Here is a 20,090-nt window from a genome sequence, read left to right as displayed (position 1 = left end):
AACAAAGATAGATGTTCATTCTTTGAAAAGACTAACCAACATAGTGACCAAGAAAAAAAAGGAAGCATAAATAATAATAATGTAGCTAACAAAAAAGTGACAGTTATATACATCTTACAGATTAAAAAGATATAAGTAGCTTTATGCTGATGAATTTGATGATTTAGATGAAATAGTCAAAACCTGAGAAAAATGTAAGCTTTGGAGATAAGATAAAATAGAGAATCTGAATAGCCTATACCTATTAAGGCAATTGTATCTGTAATTAAAAACAAAAATTAAATACCTTAACATAAAGAAAAATTCCATGCCATAATGGATTCAGCAATGAATTCTACCTAATAACTAAGGAGGAAATATAACTTTTCCCGGAACTAGCAAAAGAGAGACTTCCTCAGCCTTTTCTCTTGCAAATCATTAAACCTCATTTTAAAAATAGGAGGCCATTAAGAGAAGAGAAAACTGGTTATTCTCATGAACGTAAAAGTAAAAATCTGAAATAGTATTTGCAAACCAAATCCATTGAGATGAAAATGAATAATATTTTATAATTAAGTTGTATTTAACTCAGGAATGCAGAGTTAACCTTTAAAAAAATCAATTAATGTATTTCCACTAAATAAAACAGAAAAGTCGTATCATCTCTGTAGATGCAGTAATAAATAAAAATTAATTAATGATAGGCCGGGAACAGTGGCTCATGCCTGTAATCGCAGCATTTTGGGAGGCCGAGGCGGGCGGATCACCTGTGATCTGAGTTTGAGACCAGCCTGACCAACATGGAGAAACCCCGTGTATACTAAAAATAGAAAAAATTAGCCAGGTGTGGTGTTGCATGCCTGTAAACTCAGCTACTTGGGAGGCTGAGGCAGGAGAATCACTTGAACCCAGGAGGCAGAGGTTGCAGTGAGCTGAGATTGTGCCATTGCACTCTAGCCTGAGCAACAAGAGTGGAACTCCATCTCAAAAAATAATTAGAATAATAATTAATGATAAATACCCATATAAAGTAGATATAAGTGAAACAAACTTCCTTAATCTGTTAAAGACTATCTATAGGCTGGGCATGGTGGCTCAACCCTGTAATCCCAGCACTTTGGGAGGCCAAGGTGGGTGGATCACTTGAGGTCAGGAGTTTGAGACCAGCCTGGTCAACATGGTGAAATCCCATCTCTACTAAAAATACAAAAATTAGCTGGGCATGATGGCACACATGCTCCTGTAATCCCAGCTACTAGGGAGGCTGAGGCAGGAGAATCACTTGAACAGGGAGGTGGAGGCTGCTGTGAGCCCAGATTATGCCACTGCACTCCAGCCTGGGTGACAGAGCAAGACTCCATCTGAAAACAACAAAACAAAAAAGAAAAAACAACTATCTACAAAATATTTACAGCAAATGATGATAAATAGTGAAATATTGAAAGAAACATCTGAGATTCGGTGGAAGATGTCAATATCCTTTCTTCTTTTCAATGCTGTACTGGTTCTAGCCAGTGAATTAGACAAGCAAATGAAATAAAATTTACAAAGACTGAAAAGAATTTCTACTAGGGAAAAAAAGCACAAAATCAGGTATGGCCAAGAACTCAAGCAGGCGTATCATAAGATATGCAAATAGTCAATACATATGTAAAAAGGTGGTCTATTTGATTTGACATCAGTGAAATGGAAATTAAAGTAATGCAAATTAAAAGTAATGCAAATTAAAAATAAGATACAACACATACTTGCGCCAGTGTCTAAATGAATGACATAACAAATGTAGCTGAGGAAATGGAAAAACTGATCTTTTATTTATTTATGCAATTTAATACTAGAGCAATGAAATGAATAGTATTACCTTAAACACACCAACATGGATAACTGTCACAATGATAGAGGCAGGAGGCAGCTAAATGCCTAGGCAGATAGGGAAGGGTCCCCAGAGAACCCCTGACCCACCCAGATCATTGTTTACAGGGGACTGACCTAAACATGCCCACGGTGAAAAATTTCATCCCTTAACCCATGCACAATAAGGGAAATAAATCAATGCGGACTAGCTCAAATGAAGGGCCCACAGGCACACTGGAAGCATGGGGCGGGCCCACCAAGAATTCATGGCTTATGCTAGGAAGGAGCCTGGCCTCTTCAGCTCCTGTGTGGGAGCCCTGGTATTCAATTGTGAGGTGCAAACCTGTTTGCAGGACCCTTCTTTGCTGAAAGCCTTCCATTCGCTTATTAAATTCTGTCCTTCTCACCCTTCAATGTGTCCGCGTGGCTAATTTTTCCAGCTTGTGAGACAAGAACCGGATTTAGCTGAACTAAGGAGCAAAAATCCTGCATCAACAACATATGGCTGGATGAATAAAGACAGACATAAAAGTATAAATATATGTATATTTGCATTTATATAAAGTTTTAGAAGCAAAACTAAACTCTAGTGTTACTCTAGTGTTAGAAACCAGAAATTTTTTGAGGGAAAGTAAGGGAAGAGTTGATGGGTAAAGATAGGAAGGATTCTTCTTATACATTAAAAATATTTAAATTCTTGTGTTGGGTAGTGGTTACACAGATATTCTCTTTGAGATAATTCAGTGGGTTTCACATGTATTTATATTTGCCTACTTTCCTTCTATATGTGTTTTATTTCAGTATTTTTAAAGCAAAAAGACAAAACAAAAATGAGAAAACTCTATTATTTTTAGATGGCATAATTTTTTTATAAATTCACATCTCCTTGTATTAGTCAAACTTCTTCAAAGAAACGAAACCAGTTGGATGTGGATATATAGAGAAAGAGATTATTTTAAGAAATCAGCCCACGTAATTATGGTAAATGGGACATCCAAAATTTACAGGTTGGGGCTGCAGGGTGGAGACACAGGGAAGGGCTGATGTTGCAGTTGGAATCCTAAAGATATCCGCTGGCTGAATTCCCTCTTGCTTGGTGTGGGGAATGGGGTGGGAGAAGTTAGTGCTTTGTCCTTTTCCGGCCTTCAACTGACAGGATAAGGCTCATCCGCATTGCAGTGGGCAATCTGCTTTATACACAATCTGCTTTATTCAAAGTCTATTGATTTCAATGTTAATCTCATCCAAAAACATGCCCACTGAAACACCAAGAATAATGTTTGGCCACATATCTGGGCCACATATCTAGGCACAGTGGCCCAGCCAAGTTAACATAAAATTAATCATTATGCTTCTTTTCTGAATCGTATTTATATAAAACTTTTCAAATATTAAACAACATAAAATTATTCAGCAATATACATATTGATTAAATGCAAGCCAGAAAGTGAAATGTGAAGGACTAAAAGCTATTACTTTCATATTTTAAAGCTCAATCCTCTGTCACATTTTCCCCGTATTCCTTATAATAAATTTATACAGACCAATTCAACGTTAGTATTTAGGCATGGCTAACAGAGAGCTGTTAAGTAAGTAGACTATAAATTGGGGAAGCATATATAAAATCAATAGTATTTAAGATCATGTTATCAATTTTAAGTTTCACTTATACATAGAAAAATGTATTCTTAGCCAGTGTATAATAATTGATTAATGGTTTGATGACTATATGTTCTAGAATGTTAAAGCTAGATTGTCCAAATTTCTGCCTACAAAGAATTCATTTTTTATTTAATGATGACTGATCTGTCTAAGAATACATAATATAGAGGCTTTTAAAATATATATATAATTCTATTAGCAAATGGGTAGACTTAGTAGCAATTTTCCTCCAAGTTGATTAGAATTCTAGGGATTTGCATTTTGGTTCAGTTTAATACATTTGTCAGATGGAATCTTAAATTATATAGTAAGCTCTGAAGGCTAAATTCCTTTATAATGGCATTGTTTCAAGATTTCTCATGCTTATTAATGCAAATATCTAAATGGATTCTTATTTGGTTAGCTGTAAAGCTTGATTCAATTGAGAAAATACTCAAGGTAAATTGTTTGCATCATTTAGGTAGTCACTTTCCCCTCAAAGTTGTACACAGCTCTGTTAGTGTTTGTTTTTAAATTATTGTGGTTGTATTTATGATGTCTAAATTGTATGCTTTGAGACTGAATGAATGACGTTAGTATTTCATAGATGTTACTGGTCATTTTGATAGCATGCCCTGTGAAATATCAAAAATGTGACTTATTCATTAGAGATTTGCAAGTAAATTCTACAATTTCATTTTTAATGATTGAGTATAGGGATTAGGTGGGTTTGTCTTATTTTGTTTTATGCTAGAAAACTAAAAATAGGAATAATTAATGGCTAATTTAAAAATATATTAAAATTTTCTCTAACACTTAAAAGGTACTCAAAGTCACCCCTTGGTCTATGATTTCCAGTGTTCTCTTGCACTCTGTTCCAAACTCTCATAAACTTTGATCATTAAAAATACACAACAAAAACAAAGTATTCTATTTCCTCACATGTAATCAGATACCTAGTTTTTAAATCTATTTTTATCTCCCTGCCTTCTCTCCCTCCATGTTTCTCTACTTAAGGTAAAGCTGGTTTGTAGACTTTGCTCTGCCAGGGAGAGAAACAAGAAAACAAGTTTAAATATGCCCCATATTGAGCACTGGAATTTGTAAAATAATTTTGTGTAAAGATAAAGGAATATTTTACTGATGAGAATCTTCAGTGGAATCTCAGTAGCATTTTTCAAAATGTAGTCTATAAACACTTGTGAGATAATCACCTGAGTATATTATTTAAATGTAGATTTCTGGACCCCTTCCCGAATATCTGAAGGTCAGGGTGGGAGACTGGGATGGAGTACAGAGACAGTGATAAGCCTTGGATTCTACATATTCATTAATAATTTTCCTTTACACAGTTTTTTAAGAAAAATATCTGTTTTAGGATATTTTACACATTGGTAGAAATGTTTGTAAGTAAAAAAGGAATGGTAATATTTGTAAGCCAAGTTTTTCCTATCACAAACTTCCGGTGTCAGCCTGATTTCAAATGAAGAATTATGCAAAGGAGCATACAAAATTTAGCAAGGTAAGGCCTTATAGGTTATTAAAATCTAAAATTCTAAGTCTACCTATTTGGACCAGAAAATTCTTTGTTATTGGGAACTATTCTGTGCATTCTAGGATGGTTAGCAACATTTATGGCCTCTACTCAGTAGATGCCATTAACACATCCACCTTATTGTGACAATCAAAAATGTCTTCGGAGAATGCCAAATGTCCCGGGGAGTAAAACTGCTCCACCTCTGTTGAGAAACTCAGGTCTAGGGAAATGCTCACAGGAAACAGATTTCTTTTTCTTGTACTTTCATCTACAAATGTTCTATTTTTTGATAACTGTGAAATTTGAATAATCTGAAAAAATCTACCATTCATATAGTTGTTTATATTTTCAGCTTTTATTACAAGTAGCCTAAAAAAGTTGGTCTACCTTTGACAAATTGGCTTTAACTGGAAAAGCTAATATTCTTTTTTGCCTCCCCAATCTATCAATCACCCTCTTATTCTACCAAACTATTATCTTGTCCTTCAATATTATTTTTTGACTAAATTGAGAGATTTTTATTTTCATGGTTAGAAATGGAGAGTCAAAAGTTATTTCAAACTAAACCATTTTATTACATATAAATATTTTTTGTCCTTCCAGAGAAGTATGATACTCTGCAACCTTAATTAGCTACATTGCTAATAAATTATTGACTGAGTGTAAACAGTGGTAAAATTAGCCTAGTAATTTTATATTAAATCCCCAGTCTTCCATTAACTTAATTTCACAATTTCTCATTGGTACCACATTCAGTTTAATGGTACATTGAATGTTCTCCAGTGTTTCAGATATGCATGAGCCAAAGCTCCCAAAGTCATGACACTCCCCGTCTCAATGTGAGCTTTGCTGTTTCTTGGATCTACACAACTACCTGCTGGTATCCCAGGGAGTTCCACCGAGGACTCAGAGAAACATATGGCCCTGTGTATTGTGTCCTAGGTTCATAATGAAGAATAAGCACAAAACATGTCAGAATTATGCTGCACTGTCAGGAAAATTCCAATCAATGTAAGCTCAGCAGCTTTATTCTCTAGAAACAGTGTTCTGTCTCTAGAGAGCCACCTACGTGGGCATAAAAATGGAAAACAGCAGCAGTATATGCATTCTGTGAGCTGACGTCCTAGAATGTTTAGTGGTTTTCTTAAAACTGCTTTCTGATAAATCTCCATGAAATACATTTTTTCTACTTCCAGTAAAATAAATTTAAACTTAAAATAGTTTCATGTGCAAAAATAAAGTGTTGGTTGTATTTTAAGGATGAGAGGAGCCTTTTTTTCTTAATTAAAAAATTTTTCCCAGGATTAGTAGACCTCACTGTTGTATAAGTATTCAGAAATCACAAGGGGGCACTCTTTTACTAAATACACCAGGAAAAATGGTAAGATTTCAGTGTGTGAGTTTTTTTAAGTAGTTTTTTTTTCATAACAACAGTTCTATTGATATATACAAAATACTATTTTTAATGATAAATTTAGAATATTCCTCACGTTACTGTGTCCATAAAAAAAATCTCAATTCACTAACAATTGCAGCAAAAAGGTTAATTTTCTCTTGAGAATTTTCTCTTGAGAATGAGAAAATATTTCCATTGAGAATAGAAGTTTTAGAATGTATGGAAATGGCATTTTTTTCTGCTTATACTTGGAAATATATTAATGAGTTTTCCATTTGCAATGTTTGTTTGGTCAGCTAGTAAACATTTAACATTCCATGAATTTTATATGATTTAAATATTTTAGCAGGAATGCATAATATATTTTACTTTAAAATGAAATTGTATTATTCTCTTTATATGGTGCAAATGTTATTTGGAGTGTTTCAGAGATGGTAATGATATTTGAGGATGAACCAGATAGAGTTTTTACCGTTATGACAACATTAGGACTAGAAATATGAGGTAGTAGGAGCAGCAATAAACTAAGTGTTTCACATGAGTATAAAGCCAACATTATGCTAAGTCATAAGATAATCTATTCCTCTTATTAATAATCATAAATAAAAATGAAAAATAGATAATAACTCTTACAATTTTAATTTTAACACTTTTTATGTGAAGAGGCTAAGGGTACTCCAAGATGAACAATAAATGACAAATCTATTGATGTGGTATTACCATTTTAATTTAAGATAATTTCATTAGATTTCAATTGTTTCAAATGAATGATTTAAATGAACGTTAAGCCAATCAATGAAAGTATTATGAATAATAAATATAATCATGTTTTCAAGGAAGCTACCCATAATATCTAGAGAAGAGCTTAGAGTAGTTAAAAAGTTCTAGGAGTAGTGAAAAGAACCCTTAGTAGTTAGAAAAGTTAGGGGGGGCAAGATAGCTGACAAGAAGGAGCAGCGATCAGAGGCTTCCATCAAAAAGAACCATAATAGCATGTAAATCTTGCCCCAACAACCAAGCTATCCAGGTTTTCTCATCAGAACTGACTAGGCGGCTGGCGTGATCCATGGAAAGGAAGGAAGAGCAATGTGGTGCCATGGCCCACCTGAGAGTCACAGAGGGCAAAAGAGCTCCCACCCCCCAGCCAAGGGAGGCACCTTCTTGAGTGACATCTCCAGGCGTGGGAGCAAATCAGATGAATACGGCCTGAAGAGAACACCCAGCAAACCACAGCAGTGCTACAGAAAAGGGACCTGACCATTGAAAGATAAACAAATATACAGAAAGCAGCAACAGCATCAACAACAACAAAAAGTTCCCACAAAAGCCCCATCCAAGGGTCAGCAGCCTCAAAGATCAAAACTAGACAAACTCATGAAGATGAGAAAGAATCAACAAAAAAAATGCTGAAAACCCAAAAGGCCAGAATGCCTCTTCTCCTCCAAATGATAGCAATGCCCCTCCAGCAAGGGCACAGAACTGGACAGAGGATGAGATGAACGAATTGACAGAAGTAAGCTTCAGAAGATAGGTGATAAAAAACTCTGCTGAGCTAAAAGAGCATGTTCTAACCCAATGCAAACAAGCTAAGAACATTGATAAAAGGTTAGAGGAGCTGCTAACTAGAATAACCAGTTTAGAGAGGAACATAAATGACCTGATGCAGCTGAAAAACACAGCACAAGAACTCTGTGAAGCTTACACAAGTATCTATAGCTGGATCAACCAAGCAAAAGAAAGGCTATAAGAGTATGCAGATTACGTTGCTGAAATAAGACCTGAAGACAATATTAAAGAAAACATAATGAAAAGGAATGAACAAAGCCTTCCAGAAATATGGAACTATGTAAAAAGACCGAACCTAAGGTTGATTGGAGTACCTGAAGGAGACAGGAATAGACACAAGCTGGAAAGCACACTTCAGAATGCTATCCAGGAGAATTTCCCCAACCTAGCAAGACAGGCCAACATGAAAATTCAGGAAATATGGAGAACATCACTAAGATGCTCCACAAGAAGATCAACCCCAAGACACATATTCATCAGATTCTCCAAGGTTGAAGTGAAGGAAAAAATGCTAAGGGCAGCCAGAGAGAAAAGCCAGGTCACCTACAAAGGGAAGCCCATCAGAGTAACAGCAGACTTCTCAGCAGAAACCCTACAAGCCAGAAAAGATTAGGAGGCCAATATTCAATATTCTTAAAGAAAAGAATTTTCAACTCAGAATTTCATATCCGGCCAAACTAAGCTTCATAAGCAAAGGAGAAATAAAATCCTTTCCAGACAAGCAAATGCTGAGGGATTTCATCACCACCAGGCCTGCCTTGCAAGAGCTCCTAAAGGAAGCACTAAATATGGAAAGGAAAAACCGGTACCAGCCACTGCAAAAACACATCAAAATATAAAGACCAATGACACTATGAAGAAACTGCATCAACTATGTGCAAAATAACCAGATGGCATCATGATGACAGGATCAGATTCACACATAACAGTATTAATCTTAAATGTAAATGGGCTAAATGTCCCAATGAAAAGATGCAGACTGGCAAATTGGATAAAGAGTAAAAAAATCCATCGGTGTGCTCTCAGGAGACCCATCTCACATGCAAAGACACACATTGACTCAAAATAAAGGGATGGAGGAAAATTTACCAAGCAAATGGAAAGCAAAAAAAAAAAAAAAAAAAAAAAGCAGGGGTTGCAAAGCTAGTCTTTGAAAAAACAGACTTTGAACCACAAAAGACAAAGAAAGGCATTACATAACAGTATAGGGATCAATTCAACAAGAAGAGCTAACTGTCCTAAATATATATGCATCCAATATAGGAGCACCCAGATTCATAACACAAGTTCTTAGACACCTACAAAGAGACTTAGACTCCCAGACAATAATAGTGGGAAACTTTAACACCCCGTTGTCAATATTAGACAGATCAGTGAGACAGAAAATTAACAAGGATATTCAGGACTTGAACTCAGCTCTGGATCAGGTGGACCTAATAGACATCTACGGAACTCTCCACCAAAAATCAATAGAATATACATTCTTCTAAGCACCACATGGCACTTACTCTAAAATTGACCACATAATTGGAAGGAAAATACTTCTCAGCAAATGCAAAATAACTGAAATTATAACAAACACTCTCTCAGAACACAGTGAAATCAAATCAGAACCCAAGATTAAGAAACTTACTCAAAACCACACAATTACATGAAAATTGAACATCTGCTCCTGAATGACTCCTGAAAAAATAATGAAATTAAGGCAGAAATCAAGACGTTTTTTGAAACCAATGAGAACAAAAAGACAGTGTACCAGAATATCTGGGACACAGCTAAAGCAGTGTTAAGAGGGAAATGTATAGCACTAATTGCCCACATAAGAAAGCTAGAAATATCTCAAACCGACAACCTAACATCACAATTAAAAGAGCTAGAGAAGCAAGAGCAAACTAATCCAAAAGCTATCAGAAAGCAAAAATTAAGATCAGAACAAACTTGAAGGCTTTAGAGACCCAAAAAATCCTTCAAAAAAATCAATGAATCCAGGAGCTGTTTTTTTGAAAAAATTAACAAAATAGGCCGGGCATGGTGGCTCACGCCAGTAATCCCAGCACTTTGGGAGGCCGAGGCGGGCAGACCACGAGGTCAGGAGATCGAGAATATTCTGGCTAACACAGTGAAACCCCGTCTCTACTAAAAATACAAAAAATTAGCTGGGTGTGGTGGTGGGTGCCTGTAGTCCCAGCTACTTGAGAGGCTGAGGCAGGAGAATGGCATGAACCTGGGAGGTGGAGCTTGCAGTGAGCCAAGATTGTGCCACTGCACTCCAGCCTGGGCGACAGAGCGAGACTCCATCTCAAAATAAATAAATAAAATAAAATAAAATAAATACACCACTAGCAAGTCTAATAAAGAAGAAAAGAGAGAAGAATCAAATAGACACAATAAACATTGATAAAGGGGATGTCACCATTGACCCCACAGAAATGCAAACTTCCATCAGAGAATACTAAAATTACTTCTATGCAAGTAAACTAGAAAATCTAGAAGAAATGGATAAATTCCTGGACAAATACACCTTCCCAAGACTAAACCAGGAAGAAGTCGAATTCCTGAATAGACCAATAACAAGTTCTGAAATTGAGACATTAATTAATACCCTATCAACCAAAAAAAGCCCAGGACCAGACAGCTTCACAACTGAATTCTACCTGAGGTACAAAGAGGAGCTGGTACCATTCCTTCTGAAACTATTTCAAACAATTGAAAATGAGGGACTCCTCATTAACTCATTTTATGAAGCCAGCATTTTTCTGATACTGAAACCTGTCAGACACAGAACAAAAAACAGAACATTTCAGGCCAATATCTCTGATGAATATCGATCCTAAAATCCTCAGTAAAATACTGGCAAACCAAATACAGCAGCACATCAAAAAGCTTATCCACCACGATCAAGTCAGCTTCATCCCTGGCGTGCAAGGCTGGTTCAACATACACAAAGCAATATAATCCATCACATAAACAGAACCAAAGACAAAAACCACATGATTATTTCAATAGATGCAGAAAAGACCTGTGATAAAATTCAACATTGCTTCAAATCAAAAACTCTCAATAAACTAGGTATTGATGAAATGTATCTCAAAATAATAAGAGCCATTTTTGAAAAACCCACAGCCAATATCATATTAAATGGGAAACAGCTGGAAGCATTCCCTTTGAAACTGGCGTAAGACAAAGATGCCTTCTCTCATCACTCCTATTCAACATAGTATTGGAAGTTCTGGCCAGGGCAATCAGGCATGAGTAAGAAGTGAAGTGTATTCAAATTGGAAGAGAGGAAGTCAAATTGCCTCTATTTGCAGATGACATGATTCTATATTTAGAAAACCCCATGATTTTCAGCCCCAAAACTCCTTAAGCTGATAAGCAACTTTAGCAAAACCTCAAGATACAAAGTCAATGTGCAAAAATCACAAGCATTCCTATACACCAAGAACAGACTAACAGAGAACCAAATCATAAGTGAACTTCCATTCACAGTTGCTACAAAGAGAATAAAATACCTAGGAATACAGCTAACAAGGTATGTGAAGGACCTCTTCAAGGAGAACTACAAACCGCTGCTCAAGAAAATAGGAGAGAACACAAACAAATGGAAAAACATTCCATCCTCATGCATAGGAAGAATCAATACTGTGAAAATGGCCATACTGCCCAAAGTAATTTACAGATTCAATGCTATTCCCATCAAACTACCATTCACATTCTTCATAGAATTAGAAAAAACTACTTTAAATTGTATATGGAATCAAAAAGGACCCCATATAGCCAAGACAATCCTAAGCAAAAAGAACAAAGCTGGAGGCATCATGCTACCTGACTTCAAACTATACTACAAGGCTACAGTAATCAAAACAGCATGGTGCTGGTGCCAACACAGGCATATAGACAAACAGAACAGAGGCCTCAGAAATAACACCACACATCTACAACCATCTGATCTTCAACAAACCTGACAAAAACAAGCAATGGGAAAAGGATCTCCTCTTCAATAAATGGTGCTGGAACAACTGGCTAGCAATATGCAGAAAACAGAAACTGGACCCCTTCCTTACATCTTATACAAAAGTTAACTCAAGATGGATTAAAGACTTAAATGTAAAACCCAAACCATTAAAACCCAAGAGGAAAACCTAAGCAATACCATTCAGGACATAGGCATGGGCAAAGACTTCATGACAAAAATGTCAAAAGCAAGTGCAATGAAAGCCAAAATTGACATATGTGATCTAATGAAATTAAAGAGCTTCTGCACAGCAAAAGAAACTAGCATCAGAGTGAACAGGCAACTTACAGAATGGGAGAAAATTTTTGCAATCTACCCATCTGTCACAGGTCTTATATCCAGAATTTACAAAGAACTTGAACAAATTTACAAGAAAAAAACAAACAACCCCATCGAAATTGGGTAAAGGATTTAAACAGACACTTCTCAAAAGAAGACATTTATGCGGCCAACAAACATATGTAAAAAAGCTCAACATCACTGATCATTAGAAAAATGCAAACCAAAACCACAATGAGAAACCACCTCATGCCGTTAGAACGGCGATTATTAAAAAGTCAAGAAACTATAGATGCTGTTGAGGCTGTAGAGAAATAGAAATGCTTTTCTACTGTTGGTGGGAATGTAAATTAGTTCAACCATTGCGGAAGACAGTATGGCGATTCCTGAAGGATCTAGAACCAGAAACAACGTTTGTCCCAGCAATCCCATTACTGGGTATATACCCAAAGGATCATAAATCATTCTATTATAAAGACACATGCACACATATGTTTATTGCAGCACTATTCACAATAGCTAAGACATTTAATTAACCCAAATGTCCATCTGTGATAGACTGGATAAAAAAATATGGTACATATACATCATGGAATACTGTGCAGCTATACAAAGGAATGAGATCATGCCTTTTGCAGGGTCATGGATGAAGCTGGAAGCCATCACCCTCAGCAAATCAACACGGGAACAGAAAACCAAGCACCACATGTTCTCACTCATAAGTGGAAGTTAAACAATGAGAACACATGGACACAGGGAGGGGAACAACACGCATCAGGGAATGTTGGGGGGTGGGGAGCCAGGGGTGGGAACTCAGAGGATGGGTCAATAGTGAATAGTGGCAGCAAACCACCATGGCACACGTATGTCTATGTAACAAACCTGCACATTGTGCACATGTATCTCGGGACTTAAAGTAAAAAATTTTTTTTTAAAGTTAGATATACTTCTGGCTCTGCCATTTCATTATTTGTACAACTATGCGTCTATCTATTAACCCCTGAGGTCCTCATTTTTTTCATTGCAAAATGAGAAAAACTTTATTAACTTTTAAGTCCTTTCTATTTCTAATATCTATGGTTCTAATAATGATCTTAAATAATAGTTATGCCTCATATAATAAGCAATCATTTTCTCATCCTTCAAGTAATTAAGAATCAGAACAGTTAGTAGAGGAAGACAAACTACTTATTCATGGAGTTCTTAAATGTCAAGTTACATGATGATATGTTCTAAGATTGCAATAACCCTATGTGAAATTTTACAAAGCAATATATAATAATCATTTATATTAAAATATATTTAAGAAATTTGCAGGTCCTAAGTTAACATTCCAGCAAAGTTATGTGACTTTTGGAAATAAATACTGTTGAACCAATGCTAGAAAAATGACAGTCATCATTATAAGCCATCAGGGTGGAGATTTTAGAATTTCTTCTCATTATACTAAGATTTGCCTTTTAGAATTTATATTTATGCCACATATAATCATATGTTGGTTGTGGTTCTATGTATGAATTTTTATTATATTGATTTTTAAAATGGCCTGTGTAATTTAAGAAAATGTTACTATTAACGATTACATTGGGCACTCATTTTTACATTGGGTTTAATCATTCAATTTCAACAATATTTCATTAGTTTCTTGTTCACAGAAGCCAAACCATATGTCAAAAGCTCATGGCTGGTTTTAGTCACAAGCTTTAAATTGGAACTTAAGTTTTCTAACTCAAATCCCAGTGATTTCCCACAATGTAAGAACTATCAGAAAATATGTTTTCTGTGTAGTTGATGATAGTCTGAAGCTTTAGAAATATCTTAAATTTTAAAGCTATAGATACTTGAAAAAAAACTATGTTTATCATGATTTGCTTGTATTAAAATATAATTGACTCTAATCACATGGAAGTTTTAAAGAAAACTGCACCCCTAAAAAAGAAATTCCAAGTTCTCTGTCAACATATTTTCTTAATATTGTCATGGTATATGTCTATATCATGGTCAAAACTGTCATGGGTGTTGAAAAAATATGATAATATCCTTTAAAGAGAGATGGTAAAAAAAGAAAATAGACATGACTGGAGAAGTGTTTAAATGCTACAGCCACGAAAAATCTCTTTTTCATTCAAAAACAAATTTAATTTGTTTCATTCAAAAACACCTATTGTTTTTCAAGATATACTCTATTGACTCAGACCTGAAATTCTGAGTAATGCACATACACCAGGAATGAAAAATCACACTGAGAAAAGACAATGTGTATGACCGCATAGTCTTTCTGTAATATATCAAGATGTGAGTCTGAGGTATCATTTTCTCTTTTTCTTCCTTTTCTTCCTTCCTCCTTCTTTCAGTTTTTCCTTTACTAATTCTTCCTACAAACTATCTTTGACTTTATCCTTCTCTACTTTATTTTTATACAATATAATTTCCTAGTAATTTTTTCAGATTAGTTATCTGCAATATTTCCAAGAATATTTTTTAGACATACTAGTAGGAAAATGCTGTATTTCTGTTTCCTGTGTTTGTTTTTTACTTAATGATTCACCCAGAATTTAGCGATGGGTTGAGTCAGGCTAGATTTTTATGCCAATAAATGTAATCACCAGCTGAATGCCTTTTCTTCCAACACCTTTTATAAAACTAAATGACTCATCATCTTTCTTTAAATTAAATATGTGGCTAATTTTCCCTTTCACTCCCAATATGCATTATAAAAATATTAAACCCTAGAAAATAAGAAAAAATACTATTATATTATTATCATCATGCTTACACAATATTATCTTTTTTGTTTTATTAGTTTTATCTTCATTTTAATTTTGATCAATTTTGGATCACACTATAAACAATTTTGTGTTGTTGCTGTTGTTTTTTTTGTATTTATTTCATTTCTTCACATAAAATGCCTCATGTTCTTTTAAGATCTTTGGCAACATGTTCAATTGCTGTATAATATCCCATTGGTATATAATATCCCATTGGTTAGTTATATAATAAAATCATGTTTCCATTGTTTGTTATTATCGTACAGTGAGAAAATGTCCCTGTACTTTACAGAAAACACAAGAATTGCTTATTGTGTTGACTATATAAGTTTATTTCATTTTGTTGCAGCTATAAATGATACTGTAATAAATACTTTTGAGTGTCATATTTTGTTATTTTTGTTGCTTCTTTATTTACTTTTGGTAGATTTCACAAATGAAATTATTGACACAAAGGGTAATTATAATATAAAACTTGTAATAATAAAAACCAATATTTTCCCAAAGATTGTATTACTTTATTTCTTACTAGTTGTATATAAAACAACCTATTTTACCACATTTCTGTTAAACCATCAGTAATTTTCAATCTCATGATTGAATCTTATGTTAATCCACTACAAGAAACATGAATTTCAAAACTTACCCCAGTGGTCCATTTGATATTTTCCACGCAATGTCAAATGACATCATGGGACGCATCCTTTTGTAAACCAAAGTTGACCAGAAGTGATCTCTGTTTTAATTAATTAAGAAGCTCTTGGTATTAACATAAGAGTCAAGAAATTGTACCCCTAATTTTACAGCTATGTTTTAATGAATTTTACTAATTAGATGTCCCGTTGAGGATTGTCTTTTTGATTTAATTATCATGTAACATTTCTAATGTCATCAGAAGATAATTCTAAGAGTATTTTTCTTAGTAATATTGCATCTATTTATACAAAGGAGAAAGGCTTACACAAGGCTGACTTGGTGAGCTGTCTGCGTTAAGATTTTCTGATTATGCTGTACCTCATCCTTTAGATATTTTGGCCTTTCATACTGTACACTGCAGGCTGACATCTCATATTAAATGGAGTTCCCAAGTAACCTATATCTTTAACTGGGTGTTTGTAAATGTTTTTAAGAAACTGTTAGAAGATTCCCATTCTTTCATATGGCATCATCATGTTTTTATTTATTGAAGAGATGCATATTTAGCACCTCAATTAAGAACCAAACACTAATCATCAAACATATACAAATAGTAAAGAATGTCCCTGCCTTCAAGAAGTTTAGATTCCAGAGAGTAATGAGACAGGAAGACAATTAATAAGAAAAATTATTCTTTTATGGATAATGAGCAATAGGAGCATAAAAAAAAATAACAAAAATTGCCCAGAGAAATTGGGGCCTTCAGAGGCATTTTAAAGACGAATTGAGGTTTGAAAGTACGCAGGTGTCATGAAACTGTCTAGGAAGATAAAATGGCATGTGTTAAGATACGGAAACTTTTCACATGTATTATAAAAATCCAAAGGCGGATAGAGTCATAAAGAAAAGTGTAGTAAACTGTGAATACTGCCACAGAGATGTTAGGAGGAAGACACAATGTTACTTGGACCTTGAGAAATAGTTGCAGCACTGTGGTATGGGCAAAAACCAGATTGTTTTGAATAGAGTGGTGAATGGGGAGTGAGAGAGTAGAGGCAATAAAATGAAAGATATAGACTCATATCTAGGTGGTGGAATAAGATTAAGGGAGGTTGGTTTCATTTCTGTTTTCGTCAGTAACTCATACTTACTGACCACTTACTCTGCATTGTAAATTGTAAAAATATAGCAGAGAACAAAAGAGAATCCCTGCTGTTACTGATTTTCCATTTGAGGTAAATGTGGGTATAATATGAATATACACAAAGTAAATAAAATACTCTTAGGTATGTAGATTCCTTAAAGAAGCCCAACAAGGTAATATGGCATTTAGCCACGGGGCAGACCTGCTTGGACCAGAGGTCATGGAAGATCCTATGTTGCAGTCATAGTTCAGCTACAAAATTTATGTTGTAATGAAGACAGTCATGAAAAGATCTGGTGGAAGAGGATCCTAAAAAAAAAGTGGAAAGGCATTGAGACTGTTAGGAGCATCACATATTGGAAGGAGGGAAGCTAGTGTGTAGCTAATGAAAAAGAGAGAGAAGAGACAACGGGGTGGGAGGGAAAGTTGGCAGGCACATTACAGAGGGCCGTGTGGGAAGGAATTAGGCATCCCAGTTTGTATTCCAGTTGTAATGGCGATCTGTCAGAGTCTTAAAGAAGGAAGCAGCGAAATATATATTTTAGGAAAATTGTTTTGCCTGCTCTGTGGACTTTAAAATAGAGGAGAGAGCAGCACAATAAGAGGAAGCAATGGGAGTTGAGCTTCCTGCTAATTTAAGCTGTTGCATTGGGAGAAAGTTATGTTCTTTTGATAGTTACCATATTTTCTTGAGTATACTATATTTTGTAAATTTGTACAAGCTACTTGAGCCTTATAAGCTTCAGTTTTCTAAGCTATGACATGGTTTAGTGAAAATAACTTTCCTACTCCTCACTGGTTTGTTGTTTGGATTAAGTAGAGTCATCTCTATGAAAGCTTTAAATAAGCTGTAAAGCATTTGACTTGCGCTATTATGGTCTGCTCTCTTAAACTGGCATTGGCAACAACATCTGCTTCCTCAGAGTTACTTCTGACATTGAAAGGACTAAAAGGAAATATAACATAAAACAGTTTTCTTAATGAAACTCAACAAAAAGTAGATACATTTCTGCGAAATATGACTTAATGGTTTTGGTTTTGATGCTTAGTGACTTCTCCAAATTCCCACAGTTATTTATTAGCAGACTTGACCTTAGTCAATTTATCATGCTCAGATGTCTATTCTTCCTTTCAGTATTCAGAGATCAAAGATTAAAATTCCAGCACAAATAATTTCAAAGAAACAGCTTAAGGGATAATGCTTAATCAAGATTAAAATTATGCTTATTAAGTCAAGAAATACGGTATCTTCTTTGTGTATATATAAATATATATATATTTTTAAATTTTTTAGGTGGTTGTTATCCTGATTAGTTGCAAAAAGACTCAGTGTGACTGAATCACAAATTACAGATGCATTTAGGAGAAAAGTCAAGCCTTTTTATTTTCCCACTAATGTAGTCTCTATGCATTTTCTGTCAAATTTCACTTTTAAGTTACGTAACACTCTAAGCTATATGGCCACTATTGCTAAGTATTGGTTTGGTTTCTGATGTGTTGTAAGTACACACTGCTTTCTGCTTACTCCACTCATGGAAACAACGAGCAATCTAACATCAAAATGGCACTGCAATTTTGTTTTTTTACATAGTATTTTTTATTTGTTTTGTCAATTATGAGCAAATTTGAATATCCAAACTTAGCATTTAGTTGGCTTCTTGACCTGTACATTTTAAATAAATTCTAAATTCACCAGATTGCTCCATTTCATTTCTAATCAGAATTATATCCTTTATTGAAACTCTTTAGACCAAAATACTTTTGGATTTGTTGGACTACCTAAAAATTGAACAATAAACCTATAGCAAAATTACATATTCCATGGCATAAATCTGTTATTTTAAAATGAGTCCAACTTGAAGCTAATAGTGATTCATTTTTTTGAAAATTATTTATTGAATACCTTCTCTTTAATAGAAGGGCTAAGGCACTGTTCTTAGCACTTGGTGCACGTGGATAGGAAAAAAAAATCCTGACAAACATGGAAATAAGTTTCTAGTTGTAGGAGACAAACAATAAGCAATAAACATAATGTTGAATAAAGTATATGATATTAGAAGTAAATGAGCACCAGGACAAAATTAGAGCAGGGTAAGGATTTGTGTATCTATTTCATGTGTTCTTTTTTTCTGATGACCTACTTTTATAGAATTGGCATCCTCGGCATCAAACTCTGCATTTATAGTTTCATTTTGGTGTTCAGCCCAGACTGGCAGGAATTCTTCAATGCCATTTCCTAATTTCTGTGGGAGAGAATCTGACTGTTCCAGCTTGAGTCAGGGTTATAGTCAATTATGAACCAGGGCCAAAACATGTCTTCTAGATCTCCAGTTAGAGGCTTATTTCTGTGTATAGAAGTTCTCACAGATGAGGGTGGTTAGCTAGACATTCACAGTGCATTGGCTTTTTATCTTCCAGTTCATAATTGTAAAATGGCTCATAGAGGACACATTCTTAGAGCACCCATTCAGTGTCCCAATTTAGGGGCAGATTGGTGAGACAGTTTGATGAGAGTTGTATTCATACATCTCTTTTTTTTTTTCAGGGAGGAATGTCTTCTCCAGACAGTCTTCTTCAGACTCTCATATCTCATTGGTCAAGACCAGGCCACTAGATCAAAAGTTAATATCTGACAGTTTGATAGGCAGGCCATGCCGGTAAGGAAAAAGTGGTAGGAGATTTAGTCAACCCATGGAATCAGCTCTTATTGAATTATCAGGTTTTTTGACACTCCATCAATGTATTGATTTAAGTGCATTTTATTTGTCCTTTACTCATTAACCTTTATAGAGGTTAAGAATAAATAAATTTTCTATGACATTTTATTAGAAAAATTAGCTTGGTTAAAATTTTCAAGAAACACTAGGAAATCTGTTAGTTAAATATTGTAAATTCCCTTAAACCAATACTTACATAAATAACTTATTGAACATAAGTAATATATGAAAAAGCCAAAGATCTTAAAGTTATAATTTAATATATGATTACCAATTCTTTTACTCAGGTGGCTCAATTAAAATATCTAAAGTCATGTTTCCATTAATAAATTTCAGTTGAAATTTATGGCAAACACATAGAATTTAATCATAAATTAGGATGCTTTTGGAGAATGGATTTTGGGGGACATCAAATATAGAGCAAAAACTCAAAAATCATTCCTTTAAAGACAGTGTTTTGTTCTCCCTTCTCTGTGAAACACAGGGACATTCTTCCCATACTGAAGACTAAAGAAGATGGCAAACATGTTATTCTTTCTTTTAATAAATAGGTCTTGA

The sequence above is a fragment of the Pongo pygmaeus genome, chromosome 3, assembly GCF_028885625.2.
Source record: "Pongo pygmaeus isolate AG05252 chromosome 3, NHGRI_mPonPyg2-v2.0_pri, whole genome shotgun sequence".
Lineage (NCBI taxonomy): Eukaryota > Metazoa > Chordata > Mammalia > Primates > Hominidae > Pongo > Pongo pygmaeus.
The sequence above is the reverse complement of the archived record's forward strand: the minus strand, read 5'-3'. Positions refer to the sequence as shown.